This window comes from Chenopodium album, chromosome 5, assembly GCF_948465745.1.
Source record: "Chenopodium album chromosome 5, dcCheAlbu1.1, whole genome shotgun sequence".
Lineage (NCBI taxonomy): Eukaryota > Viridiplantae > Streptophyta > Magnoliopsida > Caryophyllales > Amaranthaceae > Chenopodium > Chenopodium album.
In genome coordinates, this window is record NC_137838.1 from 56,510,543 (window position 1) to 56,523,914 (window position 13,372).

Consider the following 13,372-nt stretch of genomic DNA (forward strand, 5'->3'; position numbering starts at 1 on the left):
ACCGCAACCCCATCCTCAGACTTATAACCGAGAAGAGATAATACCGACTGGCCATCAGGTCACCCGTGACACCGGGTCATGTTGGCATGAAGTTAGCAGTGGACCGAAGAGACGCGCGGCCTGAGCTATAGTCAGACCAAGGATATCCCCTTTTACCCAAGAAATTCTTGATCAACAAATGAAAAAAAATTAAAATGCTGTCATGCACGTATGATGGCAAGGGAGATCCCAAAAGGTATGTAGCGGCATTTGAAAGCCACATGTTGTTGTACACCTACATTGACGCCGTGTGGTGCAAGGTTTTTGCCACAACGTTAGTAGGAGCAGCCTTGGACTGGTTTTCCAATCTGGAACCTGGTTCCGTCGATTGCTTCGATACTTTGGTAGAACTGTTTACGGGTCAGTATATAAGCAACAATGCAAGGCAGAGAACGTCAGGGGAGCTTATGGCAGTTAAACAAAGAAAATAAGAGTCGCTTAGGGATTTTATCCGGCGCTTTAATAACGAAGCCAATACCATACCGAAATTACAGCAGGAAATAATTGTGATGGCCCTAATGAACGGTTTGGTCGACAGTGATTTTAAAAGATACATGGCGCACAAGTCCTTCCCCAACCTAGGTATGGCATTCGGCAAGGCACATGAGTATATCAAGAGCGAAGAACTCCTGAAGACTAGTAGCCACGTAGCGTCGGCAGAACCGTCCCGACGACAAAATGCCTACATAGCACCCGATGCACACGTCGGTGGGATGAATAGATCACAACAACAGAGTCAGTAGAGAATGAATAGGCCTGCTAAAGGACTGGGACGATACAACAACTACACACAATTAAACACGCCAAGAGCTGTGATCTACTCAATAAACCAAAATAGGGAAGATTGGAATCGGCCGGCTCCGATGATAAAAAAAGGTCGAGATGTTAAGAAATATTGCATGTTTCATAGAAATGTCAGCCATTATACTGAGGAATGCATTAAGTTAAAGGAGAATATCGAGGATCTCATCCGAAAGGGCCACCTATCCCAGTACCGGTCCCAGGCAATACCAAGCCGACAACAACCTGCTCAACCAAGACAGACCGAGTATCGGAAGCTAGGTGATTCATCTATACAAGATGATACATACAGACAAAACCATGCCGAAATATACCGGCAAGGTAATGCGGCACCAGGACGCAAAATTACGATAGACGTTATTACTGGTGGACCGGTTCATGGAGGTTCGGTTAGTGGGGCGAAAAAGAGCCTGTCCGAATATCGGCACATAGTGAATGATTGGGCGTAGGGGAGCGGCCTCGGCCTGCTTCGATTCCTTATGTATCATTTTAGAGGCAGACATCAAAGGATTAGTCTTTCCCCATGACGACCCCTTGGTACTAGTGCTAACGGTTAACGGAGCTGACATCAAGCAAGCCTTAGTTGATGGTGGAAGCTTCGCCAACATTCTTTTTGCAAGGGCTTTTGATGCCATGAGAATAGGCCGACAATACCTGACGCCAGTATCATACCAGTTATCAGCTTCAATGGATCTACAGTTCGTCCGAAGGGTAGTATCGCTCTTCAGGTTAGGATTGGCGAGGAGGAAGCTGCCAGGGACGTCATGACGAAGTTCTTGGTCATTGACGTACCGCCAGCATACAATGCAATCATTGGAAGGCCGTTAGGGTGTGGTATCGACGTACCATTTAACAATGGCCTATGTGTCAAATTTCGGCAAAGTTGAGCGTGTTAGAGGTAGCCAGACTATGGCAAGGGAGTGTTACGTGTCGGCGTTGAAGCAACCAAGCCGGCAACTTAGCACTGAGTTAACTGCGAAAAGAGAGCGAACCCAGTCCACACATGACTTAGCAATGAAAAACTTCGACACCAGGCCCGTAACGACTCCAAGACCCTCTCCCGGCGGAGAAACGGTTGAAATAGAGTTGCAACCGAGGGTCCCGGGAAGGGTAGTGCGAATTGGATCCGATATGGACGTTGAAACACGATGCCATTTAGTGGAAATCTTAAGGGAAAACGCGTATGTGTTTGCTTTTTCGGCGGACGAAATGCCAGGAATATCTAGACGTCGTGGTGCATAAATTGAATGTAGACAGGAGAGCAAGACCGGTTAGGCAGAAGAAGAGAAATTTCTCGACAGAAAAGATCGAGGCTATACAAGCAGAGGTCAACAAGTTGCTGGCGTCAGGCTTTATTAAACCTTGCACATATCCTGAATGGCTGGCAAATGTAGTCATGGTGAAAAATCCGTCTGGGAAATGGAGAATGTGCGTGGACTTTACAGATCTAAATAAGGCTTGCCCGAAAGATTGCTATCCGTTACCAAGAATCGACAGGTTAGTAGACTCTACTTCCGGCCATGCTCTGCTGAGTTTTATGGATGCCTTTTCAGGATACCATCAAGTGAGTCTGTATGAGCCCTATATAACCAAAGCGGCCTTCATCCCTGACGCCGGCGTATTCTGTTATCACTAGTAGAAAAAAGCATTTGGCCACCGGTTCAAAACCCCCCTATGCCACCGGTTTTGAACCGGTGGTCATTTGGGGGGTGGCAATAGTATGATGTAAAGCCACCGGTTCAAAACCGGTGGCAAAAACTATTATTGCCACCGGTTAACCGGTGGCAATCCTCACTTCCAGTTTTTTTTTTTTTTTTTTTTTTGGATATTAAATTTAATGCCACCGGTTAACCGGTGGCAATAGTCCATGTAATTTTTTTTTTATTTTTTTTTCAATTCAGTTGAAATATAATCAAACAGTGGATATTGATTGCTATTAATGAGTACTTGTTTTTCTCAAAAAAAAGCAAAAAAAAAATCAAACAATTAAATGTAAGAACGCAAATCATAATTTTATTACTGATCTATAGATCACAATAACGGGAATCAAAATTACAATATAAATCAATATAATCTATCAATTACAAAATATAAATCAAAAAAAAATTACAACATAAATCATACAAAAAAATTACAACATCTAAATCAATATTCCTCAACTTGATTTTTCGATTTAAGATCTAAATCAATATACCTGCATCAATTAAAACAAAAAAAAAAGATTAAAATAAATAAGGTGCGAAAAAAAATAAAATAAAATAAAATAAAATAATCCAGAACACTATGCATACCCATTAATCGATTAAAATAAGTTTTAAAACCCAGAAAAAAAACCCACAAAAATAAAAACAAAAACCTAGACATTAAACAAAAACCCAGAAAAAAAACCCATTAAAAAAACACCAGAAATTATTATCGATCAAACCCAGAAATTTTAAAAAGTTTTCTCTTCAAAAAAAAAAAAGAAATTATTAGAACTTTTAAAAAAAATGCGAAAAAAAGCCATAAATTATTAAAACTAAAAAAAATGCGAAAAAACCCAAAAATCTTGCATGTACCCATAAACTGTCGAAAATCAATCACAATTAAACGCAAATCAATCAAACCCAGCAAATCAATTAACCCCAAAACTTTCGAAAATCAATTAAAACCCAGAAATTTCGAAAATCAATTAAACGCAAAAAATTTAATTTCAAAATCAATTAACCCTAGAAAATTCCAAAACCAATTAAACCCATCAATTTCGAACAATATTACAACAATCAAATCCATAAAAATCAAGGCATTTATCAAAAATAATCAAACACAGAAACCCTTACCTTGAATAATTAAACCTAGAAACATGCACTAACCTCGAATTTGACCTGAAATTAAGCAAGGGGTGTTGTTGTTGATGTCGGACTTGGTGGCGGCGGTGGTTAGTGGTGGTGGGCAGAAGACAAAAGAGAGAAGAAAGGTCGTAGAAGAGCCTTGATTTTTGTGGATGAAGAGGATAGAGAGAGGAGAGAGATCGGACAGAGAAGGGATCTGATGAGGAGATGAGTGAGATCAAGAAGGAAGGAGGACGGAGAAGATAAAGAAGGAAGGAGGACGGAGAAGAGAGGAGAGAGAAGGAGGAGATGAGTGAGAGGAGAGAGAAGGGAGAGAGGCGCCTAATAAGAGAGAAGCTTCTCATTTAGGGTTAGGTTTATAAAGGACAGCTAAGGAATAAATTAAGCTTGAACCGTTTTTTTTTTATATAAAACAAGGCCACCGGTTCAAAACCGGTGGGTTAATGTTTTACCTACCGGTTCAATTTGAACCGGTGGCAATAATAATCCAGCCCATTTTTCCCCTATTTTTGCCCACCGGTTTTCGAAAACCGGTGGCCTTTGAGCGGTGCCCTTTTGCCTTTTTCTACTAGTGTATAGAGCAATTCCATTTGGGCTGCGAAATGCGGGAGCTACGTATCAGAAATTGGTAGACAAGGTTTTTGCCAGCCAAAAGGGAAGAAATGTAGAAGTATATGTTGATGACTTGATTGTCAAAAGCTGGCTGGCTACAGATCATGTTGCAGATCTAAACGAAACTTTTGAGACACTAAGGCATTATCGAATGAAGTTGAATCCAGAGAAATGTGTTTTTGGGGTTCGATCATGAAGTTTTTATGGTTCATGGTCAGTGAGAGGGGGATAGAGTCGATAGACGCCAATCCAGACAAAGTGGAGGCCATCCTTAATTTACCACAACCAAAATCAATAAAAGATGTGCAAAAACTCACTAGCCGTATGGCAGCACTGACAAGGTTTATCAGCAAATCAGCTGATAAGGCCTTGCTGTTTTTCGTGATTTTGCTGCAAAATAAGACTTTTGTATGGGGGAAAGAGCAAGCCAAGGCGTTGGAAGCGGTCAAAAATCATTTCAGATCCCTGCCAACAATAGCTAGTCCAGAACAAAGGGAAAACTTGTAGTTATACATCTCGGCGTCACCAAAAACAGTAGCGGTTGTATTACTGGTGGAAAGGAAAAAAGTTCAAATGCCCATTTACTTTGTGAGTCATGTTTTAAATGCTACAAAAAGACAATATCCTCAAGTGGGAAAAATTGCATATGCAGTGGTCATTGCGGTAAGAAAGTTGCGGCCTTACTTTGATGCGCATACCATCGAAATTCTAACAAACCAACCGTTAGAGAAATCCTTGCAGGAAATGGAAACCTCTAGACGACTTCTTAAATGGGCGGTAGAGCTGTCCGAGTGTGCTATAATCTACAAACCGAGAGTGTCAATAAAAGCCCAAGCATTGTCCGATTTCATCGTGGAGACATCGTATACCGAAGAAGAAGAAGCCACTGGGGTGTGGAAGGTCTCTGTTTACGACTCCGTAGCGTCAACTGGTTCAGGGGCCAGAATTATCATGATCTCCTCGTAGGGAGATGTGTTCAAGTATGCAATCAAGTTCAAATTCAAAGCTTCGAATAACGAAGCCGAATACGAAGCAGCGTTAGCGGGAGTACATTTATGTATAGCAGCCGAAGCAAAACAAATCGAGTTGGCGACGGACTTGCATTTAGTGGCTAGTCAGTTCAAGGGAACATACGAGGCTAGGGAGCAAACAATGATAGCATACCTGTCCAAATTAAAATCAATAACGGCAAAGTTGGAGCACTTTGAAATTCTATTGGTCCCGAGAGCACGAAATGCGCAGGCAGACGCGTTGGCAAAAATGGCAAGTTCAAGTTTTAATGACCTAGAATGCACAGTTATGGTCAAAATTTTGGAACTTAAGAGTATTGAAGAAGAGGCCCCAAAAGATGTAAATTGTGTTAACGGGTGCCGAGAATGGTATGACGACATATTGGCGTATAAAATACATAGCGTCCTACCAACTAGCAAGGTGGACGCGCAAAAGGTTAAAAAGGATAGTGTTTGGTTTGTTATGTTTAGGGGCATGTTGTACAAACAAGGGTTTTCATTACCATTATGAAGATGCATAACGGCTTATGAATCTGCTAGGTTAGTAGAGGAAATCCATGAAGGTGATTGTGGAAATCATGCAGGTGGACGATCAATGTCCTTAGAAGCAATGAAGCGGGGATATTATTGGCCGACAATGAATGTTGACACAGTAGAGTATGCCAAGAAGTGCGACAAGTGTCAGAAATTCGGGCCGGCAATAAACCAGCCACCAAATGATTTGACGCCTATCCTCAACCCAATTCCTTTTGCACAATGGGGAATGGACATTGTCGGTCCATTTATGTCGGCTACTGGAGAACAAAAATTCCTGATAGTGGGGATAGATTACTTCACCAAATGGGTGGAGGCAGAGCCAGTGACAAAGATTACGGCAAATGAAGTAAAAACGTTTATCTGGAAAAACGTTTTCACCAGGTTCGGTTTGCAGACAGCAATGTTCTTTGATCACGGTTTGCAGTTCGACTGTAATCTAGTTAAGGACTTTTTAAGCATATACAAGGTGAAATTTGCTTATGCAGCAGTGTGGCATCCTCAGTCTAACGGCCAAGCAGAGGCAGCTAACAAACAAATACTCAATGCACTGAAAAAGAAAGTTGAAGATGCTAAGGGACTATGGTCAGATTTGGTGCCAGAAATACTATGGGCCAACAAAACAACAACGAAAAAAACAAAAGGAGAATCCCCATTCAACCTCGCTTTTGGCACAGAGGCATTTATTCCTGCGAAAGTGGGTCTCCCAACATTCCGAATTCAGTATTTTTGTGAAGACCAAAATGACTTATTGCTGCGACAACAACTGGATTTCCTACCAGAAGTTAGGCTAAAGGCCGCCATCAAATCTGCAGCTTACAAAGACAGAATGAAGTAGGCATATAACAAACGTGTCAACCATAGAACAGCCGCAACGGGTAAAGGAAACGGTGATGGCAAATTCATGGCCAACTGGGAGGGACTATACCAGATATATGAAACAGTATGACAAGGTTCATACCATCTTATGACTCTAGAGGGAGTACCGTTGAAAAACGTCTGGAATGCAGCCGTTCTCAAAAAATATTATGTTTAAATAATTTTAGTAGTTATAGTTCTATCTTGTTGACGGAATGGCTTAAGGTCAAACAGTTTGCAATATGTATTTTTTTGTCTAGTTTGTTGTAGGTAGGACTTAAGTTTAAATGTTTTGTAAATTTCTACTTTTGGCTACGGCCGTTAATAAGAAGTAACATATTACGGCCGCAAAATGAGACCATTTTCCCACTTTCGATATGTACGTGCAGACGGCCTGGCTAGCTGTTGCACACATTCAAGTGAGGGAATGGTTGGATAACTAATGCACCTAAAGGCGAGTTGAATAGATGGTCTGATCCACTATCGTTGCTCGGCCTGCCAAAGGTCGTAATATAATCATAACATTCGAATGGTTATAGAACAGATAATCGAATTGATAATTAAATTACTAATTTAACGAATTCATGCTACGACATTAAATCTTAAAACTAGGGGACCGTAATGGTGATAGCACAGTTAGTAATGATAGTTGTAAAAATGCAAATTCGACAAAAAATAGTTGTAATTGTTAAAACCCGATAACATGCGAATAAACTACGTCACAAGCAAAATATTATATAATTGAATACAACCGACATCCATCACCCAAAATGGCGTCCCAAGTCCCATATCGGACACAAGTTAACATAAAAACAAGTTTTAAAATTCAAAGTTACAAAAACAACAAATTGTTCAGTCATTAGCAAAGTGAGGACAAGAGCCGCACGATGAGTTTGGTTATAACTACCAATCAATTAAGATCTGCTTGGCCTCAGACTCCTTCTCCAAACCGTCATCATGGGGAGGAGTAGCAAGAATGCTGTCATCAAACTCTTCGCCAAGAAGGCAGTGTGGATCGAGATTTTGCATAGTGGTTAGGCTGGGAGGGTTCTCGAAGTATGATTCCTCATAACTGGTGGGAGATAGATGTCGATCAGCACCATAGGCATCATCTGCTACCTGCCATCTCTCCTCACCCCATTCCTTAGCCTTACACACGCAATGGTGCGCAGCAACCCAACCGTCGGTATAGCGGTCAATCAGTTTGTCCCTATACAAATCAGATCTCAGTAACTGATTAACGGCTCGGCGCTTAATAATAGGCTTCACCAAGCGAGTTAGCCTAAGGTTATTCTCGGCCCTTTGTCTCTCTGCAATCTCAGCTTCCAATTTTTGTTGAAGATCAACAATTTGAGCCATCAACTGGGCTTTGTCCTCCAGCTGCTTTGACAATGCATCATGATCGGCCACCTTGTCCTCTAGCTTTTGTATTTTACTCCTGTACCCGTCAACCTCATCTTTGTGGGCTTTGCGCTCCTCGTCGGCTTTTTTCAAAACCATCTCAGCTTTATTTGCCTGCCTCTAGTAATGCTTGTACATATGAACAACCCCTACAGCAGAGTTGACAGTCTATAGAAACATAAACATTATATATATTAGGTTATAATGATTTTGTAAAAAAAAATAATAGTAAATAAATAAATAAAAATACACGAATAAGATGATAGCGTACCCTGAGAATATCGTTCATCATTTGGCCGTATGGAGCTACAAACCGACCGGTAGGCCTGTCGGCAGGAGTAGGTAAATCTTTGAGCATCCTCCAGCTGAGGCTACCGCCGACAGACTCACCCCTATTCACAGTAAGCGTAGGGCGCCAAGATCGCTGACGTTGCCGATAGGGAAGTCCAAGAGTTCATCATATACTTCCTCAGGAATCCTTACAATGCAAGGGGGACTTCAATAAAGTCTGATACAGAAGCAAAGACAAAAGCATTTGGACCGACAAACCCAGACAGACCAGTTGTAAACCAGGGAACTTCTCTGGTGACAGAATTCACCTTCTCAACTTCAGTAAAGGATGGTACAGGAGCAGACATATCGGCACCATGGGTCTATTTCTCAGGACCACCGATAACATCCTCGTCCAGATCAATGACCTCCCGATTCTCAACAACAAAGTCCTTCAGCTCACTTGCTTGTTGGCCGGGAGCAGGGGTAGACTTTTGCTTTTTGGACTACTCTCGATCACTTGCCAAGTTAGTCCTTTTTTACTTGCCGACACCCTCACCCCTTCTGAGAGGGAGAATGGTGGCTCCAGTTGATTTAGATTGCGACAGAGAAGTCATATCTCGCTTGCTCCTTTGCCTTCCTTTTTGGGCCCTGGTAGCGAACTTGGGGAGGGTATCAAACTTGCTCCTGGGATTAGGTGGGCACTGCCGCTTGACACTGCCATCAGGATGCAGCCTGAACTTCTCGTTATCCAACTTATCATGACCTGGTAAAATATGTATTGAGTTAGCAAGGTTGATATCAGCATAAAGGTAAATCCGTGATCATCTAGAACAATAAGGTGAATTCTAATAAGTATTAATAAAAGGCAAGGGTACTAACACGGTATAAAGAATTACAACAGTTATAACAGACAAACAAAAAAAAACAAAAAGTTAAATTGATTGAAAACGGTTGCTTAAATCATACCATACTAGGTTAGCACCCGTGCGAAGCACGGGTTTCATAGTAACTTATCTTTGGATTTTTGTTTTCACAGTTAGTTTTTTTTTTTTAGTTCAAAATGTTGTTCATTAGTTCACTTTAATTATTGACCTCAATTATTATGCTAATAACTTTCCTAAAAAAAAAATATTATGCTAATAACGCTTTTTAATCAATATCAATTTTGTTGTTGTAAAAAAAAAAAAAAAAAAAAAAAAAACAAACAAACAAACTATTCTAATAACTCCTAAAAAGACTCCAACAACCTAATATCAACATAAATTAGCAAAATAATAGATTCCTATTTTAAATTAATTACCTAAAAAATAGTAATTATCTATTTAAAATTAATAAGCATTTTGTTTCAAAAAAAAAAAAGCAAAAAAGAATTTGAGCGGGAAAACTTTTCATAAGATAGCGCCATTGTAGGGAATAATTTCAAGCCTTTAAAATCCCACTAGCTTGAACCCCACTGTGATCATACACTAAAGTACGGTAGCGTCCAAAAGGGAAGAAGATAGAGCAAAAGAGTCGCCAACAAGTTTTAGGAACTTGTAAACCGTTCATGGGATGAAGGTTACACCCCTTAACGATCCAAGAGATCGTCAACTCCATAAGGTCTAGAACCAAATAAGGTTCGGGGATGAAGGTACAAATCCAACCTAAAAGAGATTGAACCTGCCCTAATAATAGGCCTCTACTTTATTCTGATCGTATTCATGTGCGCTTTCTAATTAACATGCAATCAATAGGATTAACCCTAAACCTGTTTATCTATGTTGGTTGAATATAAATGCACATACAAATCTAATATTGGCGATCACTTGAATTATAATCATATTAACCCTAAATAAGATTATTAATTATCTTATTAAGCGCGATTACAAGTACCAAAATTCCCTTTAACATGCAATAAAGGTGATCAAGCAATAAATAATAAGCATCAAGCAACATAATAATAATAAATATCATGACAATAAAATTATAATCATAATCAAGATAATAATAATCATAATAATAAATAAAATAATCATCATCAAAATAACAATAATAATTATATTCACAATCATCATAAATTATAATAATTATAATCATAATCATGTTCATGTTAATATTAAAGCATAATAAAAATAGCAAGATCCTAGGCATGATACTAACAAGATTAATAACAAACCCTAGCATGTCACTAAACAATAAAAATCAAATCTTTAACCCTAACATGATACTAACGATCATAAATATTAGGAAGAACATAGGAAGTATCGCAACAATCATATTTAATATTAAAGTTACTCTAGACATGATACTAGAAATATCATAATAACAATATAAACATGATTTCTACATCATAACATCAATTAATCAATTAAAGTACTTACTTTGATGCCTCGTATCTCTTTCTAATAACAAAATACACACGTTAGTAACTTCAAGGAAAAATAATAAACAAACAATCAAATTAAATAATTGAAAGAGAGATTTGGGACCAAACCCTCAGAAATTAAACCTTTCACGTCTAGGGCGAAGGCAACTTCGAATATGGCTAGGTGTTTCTAGATCTTGTGAATGCGGAATTTTGTATGAAAAAGCAAAGTAAGAAAGAAAGATGAATGTTTTAAAGAATTCTAATTAAAACTTGTGAATGAAGAGAATTGGTGAATGATAGATGTAGATGATCGTAGATGAGAATTGATGATGAATGGTGAATGAAAACGGAGTTTTTAATACGATATTTATAGAGAAAATCAGCCAAAAAAGATAATTTAACAAAACAGAGTCTGATGCACGCAAAACGAGGTTGGCGCCAGCTATTGGCTAGCTGGCGCCAGGCACCAACGGCTAGCGCCAGGCGCCAATGGCTAGCGTCTGGCGCCAAGGCATGGGGTTGGACGCCAGTCTTGATTTTAACGCGTTTTCGAAAATCCGATAAATTTACCGTACTGGACGATAAAATAATATAATTTCTTCGAAAATGTTATTTGATTTTGATTAAAACTCTGAAAAGCCAACAAAGTCAATTTATCAATGCTAATTGAATTAGGAATGAAAAGAACCTTCTAGAAGATTCTAGAAAGCTAAAACCATTCCTAATTGCATTAGGAATGATAAATCATATTAGGCCCTCCCTTAGATCATTGGGCCGCATATAAAGCTTAAACCAGGCCCAGTTTAGTAAATTAGCCATAATTTCCTCAATATTCATCGAAATTGGGCTTATAATATATCGTTGGGAAGGTCTTTGCAAACCCCATCCAACTACACTATTATTGGACCCATATCATGGACCAACCAAACTGGATTGGCTGTTTTCTTAAAAATAAGTTTTCAAAAACAGAAAGAGGAGAAAAGAAAATAAAACTTTCCGCAACACTAGACCTTTCCACACTTTCGTTTCATTCGATTATGATTCGACGTGAAAGGTACTCATCACTGGGTTTTGTTTTGGGGAGACACAAATGGGTGTCTACAGAAGCCCCCACTTTGACTGAGTTTGGAGAAACGCAAGTTTCGAAAACGAAAGTCAAAGTAACGATAGGGACGGAGAATGATTCAGAACGTTCTGCGATCTCAAATCACTCTTGTAACGCCGATACCTGCAAAACTAACATTAGTTAATTAGATAAAAGAGTCAAGAAACGCGTATCTTGCACCGTCGAGCACACGTCTCTGAAAGTAACCAATTGTTGCTGCTTTACTGTTTTGATGACCTCCTGCAAGCTAGAGAATGCCATCCCGCTTGAAAACCGCTATGCCCGTAACTGCTTCTAAACAAGAAGATTGCTTCGCCTGAAACTATCCTCCTCCGCAATGATAATATTCCACATCCTAGGGAATACTATTGAAGATTGCTTCTCTTGAAACAATCCTCATCCGCATTGATAACATTCCACGTCCAAGGGAATACTATCAAAGATTGCTTCTCTTGAAACAATCTTCAGTTGCTTTTTGACAACTTCCCATCATCTATGGAACGCCACCTTGCTGTTTTGATGTTCACTCGTCTCTGAACAAAGAGCTTCTTTTTGATATGTTCACGAGTCTCTGAACAAAAAGCTTCCTTTTTATACGATCTTCTGAATGAGGTGTCCACGCGTCTCTAAACGAAGAGTTTAATAATAGGATGCCCACGCGTCTCTGAGCAAAAGAGCTTGAAAAGGATTGTCCACGCGTCTCTGAACAAAAGAGCTTGAAAAGGATTGTCCACGCGTCTCTGAACAAAAAAGCTTGAAAAGGATTGCCCATGCGTCTCTGAACAAAAGAGCTTGAATCAAATGTCCACGCGTCTCTGAACAAAAGAGCTTGAATGAAATGTCCACGCGTCTCTGAACAAAAGAGCTTTTTTTTATATGCCCACGCGTCTCTGGAGCAAAAGAGCTTTTGATGGAAATGTTCACGCGTCTCTAAACAATAGAGATTCGGTGCTTGAATGTTTGTTGCGATAATGTTCTGAAGAAAAATTTTCGAAGACCAACGTTTGTCGATCTCTAAAGCTCACCTGAACTTTATTTCCGTTAAAACTAGTATGTCGGTGTCTTCGTGATTAGGCGCTTTGAGCTAAGTGAGACGATCTTTCATCAGGTCGATCACTTATTGCAATTGTAATCAAACTGACTACTTAATCATGTCAAATTGCTTATAGGGGCTAACTGGCGCACCGAGGAACCCAAAATTGCTGTATGAAGTCGAAATCACCTTTTTGAGAGGCTTCGATCTCTGTCGCTGATGAAATATCTCTGGCGCCAGCAATTGACTCTGCCGCCGAACGCTGTGATAGGGTCTTCCCTATTCTTTTGCACCTGTATTTATTTTTGACTATAGGACTTTGCTAATCTCTTTAATTATCTTAGGGTTGACCTAAGGCTTAATGTTGCTTGACTCATCGACTTGACACGACTCAAGGTATAAACTTGACTCGATATGTTTGACTGACTCGAGGTTGACTCGACTCGAAGTTTAATGACACATGTGTTAGACTCAAATCAAAGTGATATGGCACGACATGACTCAATGTGTACATGACTCGTGTGTGCA